Source organism: Arachis ipaensis, chromosome B10, assembly GCF_000816755.2.
Source record: "Arachis ipaensis cultivar K30076 chromosome B10, Araip1.1, whole genome shotgun sequence".
NCBI lineage: Eukaryota > Viridiplantae > Streptophyta > Magnoliopsida > Fabales > Fabaceae > Arachis > Arachis ipaensis.
The window spans coordinates 104,552,998-104,561,770 of NC_029794.2; positions in this window are offsets into that span (position 1 = coordinate 104,552,998).

Here is an 8,773-nt window from a genome sequence, read left to right on the forward strand (position 1 = left end):
AATTACAATAATTATCTATATAATATTTAATCATTATCAAAATATTAAAAGATGTCTCCTTTTGGTCAAATTTAAAAGCACCAGATGAATTTGGAACACCACATCATCTGTAATAGTGTGGTCGTTAGTTTTCTTCTTTTGTTTGAATCAGAGTTAAGATTTTGCTTGCATTTTCTTATATGACTACTCATTGAACTGATTCTATTTTCATATTGTATTAAGTTACCACAATATTTGTATTTAATTTTTTTTCAATAACATTCTCTACTTTAAAATTATCTGAAGTAACTGATCGATTTTTACGAATATTTGACAATAAAAAAAATAGTTGAATATTAGTGGACATCCTACTACTTCAATACTATTATTAAAATATTTGACAAAGGGCTCTTTGATATAAACAAAATATAAACAATGTTCTCATTTATATTAAAGAATACGGCGTTAAAACTAATTGGAAGAAAATGTGAAAAATAAGTAACAATCAATCTAAGTAGAAAACAAAATAAACAATAAAAATGTATGAGTATATTTGAAACGGAATATATAGATTTGGTGAATAATAATCAACATCACTATTAATAACAACAAATTACATCTTAAAGTGATCCTTAAAATTTATAAATTGTACTGATTTAATTTTTGATTTACAAAAATTGTATTATTTATATCTTCGACATTATAAAAAATTAGAAAAAGATCAGTACATTATGCAAACTAAAATAAATGATAGTAACAATTAATAAATATTTTAAAATAAGTTTAAATACATAATTATGAATACAAGTAAAAAAATATTTTATGAAATAATAAAAAATTAATCACATAAAAATATACATTATAAATTTATAAAAATTTTAAGGCTTATAATTATTTATATAATATCAAAGATTATCTTTACTAAAAATATTATATATACATTAAAAAAAATAGTCATTATATATTTATGTGAATACTTATGCTGTTTCATTTTTAATATGTATTTTATAGGGATAAATACTGTTTTGGTTCCTAAGATTTAGGGTCAAAATTAATTCGTCTCCAATGTTATTTTGGATTTAAAATCGTCCCTAACGTTATTTTTTATATTAAAATTGTCCTTTTGATTTTTTACAGACAAAAATAACCTCTACCACCACCACTTTTTTACCACCACCATCATCTTTCTTACTCCCACCAAATACCAATAATCAGATTCAAAAACACAATATTCAATACCAACAATAACACATTATTCAAATTCAAAAACAACATCAAATTCAACAATAAAATCAACATACAATAAAAAAAAATCAGAAAAATAATAGAAGCAGAAGTAGAAGTAGAAGCAGAAGCCAAAGCCGAAACAGAAGTAGAAGCCAAATCGAAAGCAGAAGCAGAATTGGCGAGTTACAGCGATGAGGACGTAAAGTGGCGGCGAGGTCAGTAGCAGCAATACCACCACCACCACCATCACCTCCCCGATGATGACGAGGAACACGAGGGCGAGGGTCAGGCGCGTTGCTGTGAGAGGAGTTTCGGTGATGGCGAGGGGGAGTCACAGCGCTGCAAGGGTGACAGTGAATCGCGGCGCTGCAAGGGCGACGGTGAATCACGGTGCTGCAAGGGCAACAGTGAGTCGCGATGGCGACGGCCAGGCACGACGAGGCTTCCTTCTCTTTAAGTCTCTGCTTCTCTTTCTCTCTCTTCTGAAGATGTCAATGAGAAAAAGGGGGGTTGTGATGAACACCCCTCATCTTCCCTTCTCCTGGCGTTCTTTCCTATAAAATTAAAAATTTTATTAAAATTGACGATTTTAATACCAAAAATAATGTTGAGGATGATTTTAAATCCAAAATAATGTTGGGGACGAATTTGATTTTGACCCTAAATCTTAGGGACCAAAACAATACTTATTCCTATTTTATACTTTAATATGTATTTTATGCAAGTAACTCGTTTTTGTATGTGCACATAGCATCGTTGTATCTTTATTAATTTCTATTTTAAAAATTAAAACTTTATATATCTATATTATCAAATAATAATTTTAAATGTGAATTAATTTTTTAAGTATTTTTACTAGTAATTTTGTATAAAAAAATTTCATGCTCTTATTTTAAGTTTAACATAGAAATAAGTACTGTTTTAGTCCCTAAAGTTTAGGGTTAAAATAAAATTGTCTTTAACATTTTTTTATTTAAAATCGTCCCTAACATTTTATTTGATATTAAAATCGTCGTTCGGACAATTATACCGTTAGATCTCTATTACAACTCTATTCTTCTTCTTCTCACTCACATTTGAGAGAGAGAGAGAGAGAGAGAGAGAGAGAGAGAGAGAGAGGTGTAGAGGAGATATTAAAAAAATTATTTTGTTGTTATTATATATAACAAATTCAATTTAAAAAAATTATATGTTATTATATGTTGTTATTATTCTACTTTATTATTCTATTGTTTCTCCTAAATTGATATTTTATCTTAGTAATATTACATGATAAAATCGTTTGACAATTAAATTTAATTAAATTAGTTTAATAATTGATAGGCACATACAAAAAAAGGAGGAGACACATAAAAAAAAATAGAAAGTAATCATGTTTAGGTATATACTAAAATTAGTTATTAAAATTAGTTATAAAAGTAGAATATATATTAAAATATAAAATGCACTTTTAAAATAAATTTAACTATACATATATTTATACACTAATTTTATGATGACTAATTTTAATGATTAATTTTGATATAAAAATAATATTTAAAAAAAAAGATTTGAGTAGACTTTTAGTTACCTAAAATAACTTGTTTAGTTGATTTTTTTTTTATCTTTGGCATATCCCTTTGCTTATTTAAAATATTAATTAGTGTGTTTCTCTCCAAAAATAAACATTTTAAGGTCTAAAGATCTCCTGTTACAATAATTTCAGTAACTTAGGGTTGGAAGTGAGTCAAGCTAGCCCATGAGCCAGCTCGAACTCGACTCGTTAATAGCTCGATAAATTAAACTCGTGAGCTAATGACCCAATATTGAGCCTAAAATTAAGCTCATAAATTAAATGAGTCGAGCTTGAGTTTGAATAAGCTCAGCTCATTAGCTCGTGAGCTAGCTCGATTATATATATATATATATTAATAATCTTAATTATTTAAACTTTTATATTTATTTTTTATATATAACTTTGATGTAGGACATAAATAAAAAAATTATAAATTATTGATGGATAAAAAATATATAAAATTGATCTTTTTAAATAATTTTTAAAATATATCAGTTATAATTTATGGATATAGAATTATAGATTATGTTCTTACTATTTGAGCCAACTTGTGAGTTCGAACCAACTCGTGAGCTTTTGGTAAGTCGAGCTTGAGTTTAAGAAATAGGCTTGATTGTTAATGAATCGAGTCATGAGCCAAACTCAATTTTTGTGAGCCGAGCTTAAGTTTAGTCTAACTCGACTCACTTCTAGTCCTATCAGCAACTATATATTCAAGAGATGGTTTGATATTCCTAAAAAACATAATACCTTTTAATATTAATTTTCAACTTCTAAAATAAATAGAAAAGTATTTTTTTTCTAATATGTCATTTCTTTGAAATTTAATACAAACTGCTACTTTTTTTTAAATTATTTAGCTAAATATTACTTTTTTATATTACTAAAGTTGATTATAATTAAAAATAAAAGCTTTTTAGTTATTTATTAAAATTATGCATGAAAATAAAGAAAAGTGTGAATATAAATCTTTAAATAAACTGTAAGTTAAATAGTGTTGGAAAATATAGATAAATTAAGTTAAATCTCTTATTTTTTATAGGGCTGCAATATAATTTTTTTCATTTTGTGATCATGGGGTTCAAGTGATACAAACCATTTTACGGCCGTAAAGGTACTGAGTACCCATACCCAACAATGGAGTTGCATGTTCAAGTTATTGCTAACAATAAAAAAAATTACATGTGAGTTCAAAATGCAAACAAATTCATACACATTCAATCCAATTCAACATAGAGAGAGTAGTACCGTTTCACAATTTCAGCCAAGCCAAGCCACTCGTTTGGTTGAAAACAACTATCTATAAAGCTGCTTGCTCCAAGGGGATCCAATGTACACGTGTCAAAATAATATGAATCTCTGTAAATTTGAATCTGTACGCTAGTGCGATCCTATTATCAATCATCTTATTCTACATATAATACAGAGACAATATTAATAACGCCATCTTATTTATAAAATTAAACCACAACTTAAAGATTTTAATACAAACAACTAAGTTTAAAGGGACCAAAACTCAAATACTGATATACATATTTTCTTTTACTGCAAGCAAGTAGCAATCACTAAACCAAGGATTATGAACCAAACCCAATAGGAGGAACAAAATTGCTTTTTACTAAAACTGAGAATGTGAGTTTCGAATACAATCACTTCTCAATATTTTTATCTAGCTAGTTTATTATTCTTAGTTGTGGATTATCATCATATAGAAATACATGGTTATTTTATTGTTGTTGTGTGAATTGAAATATATAATCAAAGAGAAAGTATAGGGAGCCAATCACCTAAGCATAAATGAAAGTTTAGAAAGTATTAAAGATATGATTATTAGTGTTACATTGTCTTGTCAGGTTACGCTTTTGGGATGAATGGTTTCAGGACATGGTATTAGAATTTCAAGATTCGGAAGGTCAAGAGTTCAAATCTTGGTGAACCCAAAATTAGCTTGAAAGGGTGAGCGGTTTTCCGTAAGTTTACGATTCACAAACAACTAAACGAGTAATATTTCTAGTGGATATGAGAAGAAAGAGAAGACCAAGAGGCTGTGTGTGAACTGGCCTCCAATTAGGGGCTTTTTGGATCTGGATGTCGGATGATTTAAAATTATTTAAATGGTTTAGATTAAAAAATTACTATAAAATAGATATAATTTGATTTGAATTATTTTTTTAAAAATAGTCTAATTTAGATTGGGTTTAAAACCCAAAATTTTAATAATTTTGGCACAGCCCTAATAACGAGAGACCCAAATCCATGATATGTATTAGGTATAAACAGCCTGCCGAAGAAATGTGCAACAAAAAGAGATAAACCAACCAACATATATGGGCTTTAAATTCAGCAACAAGCCAACAAAGCCGATATTTTACAACACAGATGCTCTTGTTACCACAAAAAATGGGGCTGATCCAAAATTGTGATAGTCCAATTTCTCCTAAAAAAAAAATTGTTGCGCTATTTCAGAAGAGTGCATGTATTCAATTTCATCAACTTTAAACTCTAAAAGCTTAATGCAGTTAAGCTCTGATCTGATCTACTTTGAAATTTTGCAATAAGATAAGTTGAAGGCAATTGAGAATGTAACAGCATGATTAAATATGATTAGTTGAGGGGTATTTTTGCTCCAAATTGTGGCGTGGATCTCCACCCCTATTGCACTTTCCTCACCATTTTCTTATTCTTTATATTGCTTTATTGAATATTCCATTTTGCTTTATATATAGGGTACTCCTACCTAGCTATTGCATAGAGAGTAAGGTCCATACATATATCGCCCTTCTTATCAAACATGACTTGTCAAGTGCATGAATCGCTATCCATGTATGTTAATTACAAACATGTGCATGGGTGCTCTTTGGCCGCTTTATATTTATAGCTATGCCACATCATCATGTTTTAACTTTTGCCTCTATATTCTATGTTAATTTTATGAACTTTACTTGGGAAACAGTTGAAAATAGAGCAAAACGGAATGTTCTCTGAGGTTGTTATTCCACTTATTAGTTATTACCACTGTACATCCATTCACCATGAAAACCATATGTTAGTACCTGCCGCCATGACATCATCACTACCCTTTTCGGCTTTTTCATTTATTTAGGCATCTACTGAATTAACTTTTATCCACAGCCACAATACAAGCAGTAAGTAGAAGATGAAACAGAGAGAACACTATTCAATTATTGGCGGATTATTATTTATCTATATTTATATAATAAGGAAATTAAATATGGAAATTTTCAAGTTAAAAATTGTTTATACACAATTCTTAATTACGAAAATATGGTTAATTTTATGCTTTTATATTATATATAGAAAAGGTCTTTGCTATGGTGCTTACAACTCAACTACGAAAATCAAACATAAAAACATTGGTCTCACATTTATCATATGTTCACACTTCACACACACCATAAAGGGTCATATTCCGGCAAATTCAGTAAGAAGTCTCAAGGCACTAAAAAATTAGCCGTATATAAAATACATACATTTATATCGAAAAATGTCCGTGATAGTCGACGGTTGATGGACATTTTTGTATCCAACAAAACGAATTTTATTTAACATGTTTGTATATATCTCCTTAGCTTATTGCTTGTTTCCCTGTGAGTTGGCAACTTGGCATTGCAATTATTTATTTATTTGATTGATATTTGGGGTGAAATTGAAATTGATGATCATGCAATAATATCCTCAGAAATTGGCAATAATGGTGTGTATGAGTGAGTGTGTCCCCACAAGGACAGTGTCCATATAATTATGGTACAAACAGGGCATGTTTAATGCGTTTAAGACTCTGGGCAAATCAAGTTTCTGCCGCCCCAGTTAGTGTTGTTAGTCAGTGTTGGCAATCAAAAACTCTTTGTCATGAGTTACAATGTTTACAACATTTCCCTTTTTGGCACACTTATTATTTGATTTGAAAGTGATTAAGTGGTTTCACCCTCAGATTCCATTCATTATGTTATGCTCCATTGACTGGATAAAGTATGCCACTTTGTAATTTTTTTTCTCTTTCTTTCTTTTTCATTTTGCTTTGTGTCTTAGCAATTATCAAAGGTGAAATAGGAAGATTGTTCACACTGCACTATACATAAGAGAAGCAATTGCTACCCCATAATATTTTCCTTCTCACATATTTTATTGTATTTCAGTTGCATCTTGTAATAATTTTTGCTTTATCCTATGATTTTGTGGTCATGCATAACTTCCTTGTTATTTCTTTGATGCTAAAAAATAAATAAAAAAAAAAGTCACACATACATCAGTCCCAAAATTAAATAAAATTATGTCGACAGAATATATGGAGAGAAGTTCTAAAAATATATGATTTGCGCATAAGTCGATGTAAGTTTGGTCGCCAAAGAAAAAAAATCCTAATACAGAGGTAAATATTGGAAAAAATATCCTACGAAAAATTAAAAGTTTTAATTATCTTTGGTGCATCATGCAGAATAATGAAGAGATTGAACATGATGTAAATTATAGAATTCAAGCAGGTTGGTCAAAATGATGGAATGCGTCTGGTTTTATATGTGACAAAAAAGTGCCTTTTAAAACTTAAAGGTAAATTTTATCGCATTGCTATCAGACCGGTTATGCTTTATGGTATAAAGTGTTGGGTGGCCAAAAGGGAGCACGAACATAAGTTAAGTGTGCCAGAAATGAAGATGTTGAGATAGATGAGTGGTCATATACGATTGGATAGAATAAAGAATGGAGATATAAGAGAGAGAGTTGGAGTAGCACCTATTGTGGAAAAGATAGTAGAATCGTGTCTCAGGTGGTTTTGACATGTGAGAAGAAGACCGACAGAGCACCCAATTAGAAGGTGAATAAGATGAAAGATGGACAAAGGGTGAAAGGCAGAGAAAGACCTAGAAAAACCATCTACGAAGTGGTCAAACCAGATCTACATGTAAATAATCTTTCTGTAGACATAATATAACATCATTTGATCTATATAACCGACCCCACCTACCGAGCCAAGACTTTCTTGTTATTATTTTTTTGGTAAAGTACTAAATTGGTCCCTTACGTTTGGGCGTAATTCTGTTTTGGTCCTTAAGGTTTAAAGTGTCCTATTTGAATCCAAAAAAGTTTCATTTAGCTTTAATTTAGTCCCACTGGAGGTCAAAGATAAATAATTAACAAAATGTCCTACATGACAGCAGTATAAGAATAAGGTCGATAATCTAGAGAATAAGTACAAGCTCCAGAGACACAAAATCAATCGTGGATATATCAATACATTTATTTATCATTTTTCTTATAATTAAAATGAAATATTTTCTATAAAACTAAAAAAATGTTAAATACATGTATTGATGCATCCATGGTTGATTTTGTGCCTCTGGAGCTCGTACTTATTCTCCAAATTATTGACCTTGTTCTTATACTACTGTCATGTAGGACATTTCGTTAATTATTTATTTTTAACCTGACGGTGGAACTAAATTGAAGCTAAATGAAACTTTTTTGAATTCAAATAGAACACTTTAAACCTTAAAAACTAAAACAGGATTACGCTCAGGGACTAATTTAGTTCTTTAACCTTATTTTTTTATTGTTGTCGACATTGAAGATAAAAAATCATTATTCCTCCTTTAGGCACACATCTCAAGTAAAGGATAAAACATCAATAAAAAAACTTACAAATGTTACTACATAATTAAGTTATTTGGATAACCAAATTTAATTAAATTAAACCAACAGTTTATTAACACAACAAAAACTAATTAAAAAAAAAACACATAAGAAGAAGAAAAAAAATTAATTACAAAAATAATTTATTTATCTAATATTTTTCGTAAACTTAAACCTTGCATTATAGGTTATTAGCTAGATAGATAAGTTTCACTTAAAGTTGGGATTTGAATTTGACTTTATTTAAAAAAAAAAACTCTTCTTTTATAGAGATTGCTTGTTCAATTCCTTAATTTGCTTAAACTATCTAGCTGCCTGACTAGGCGTCCATTGGAATTAAATTCATTTACGAAGCAACAGAAA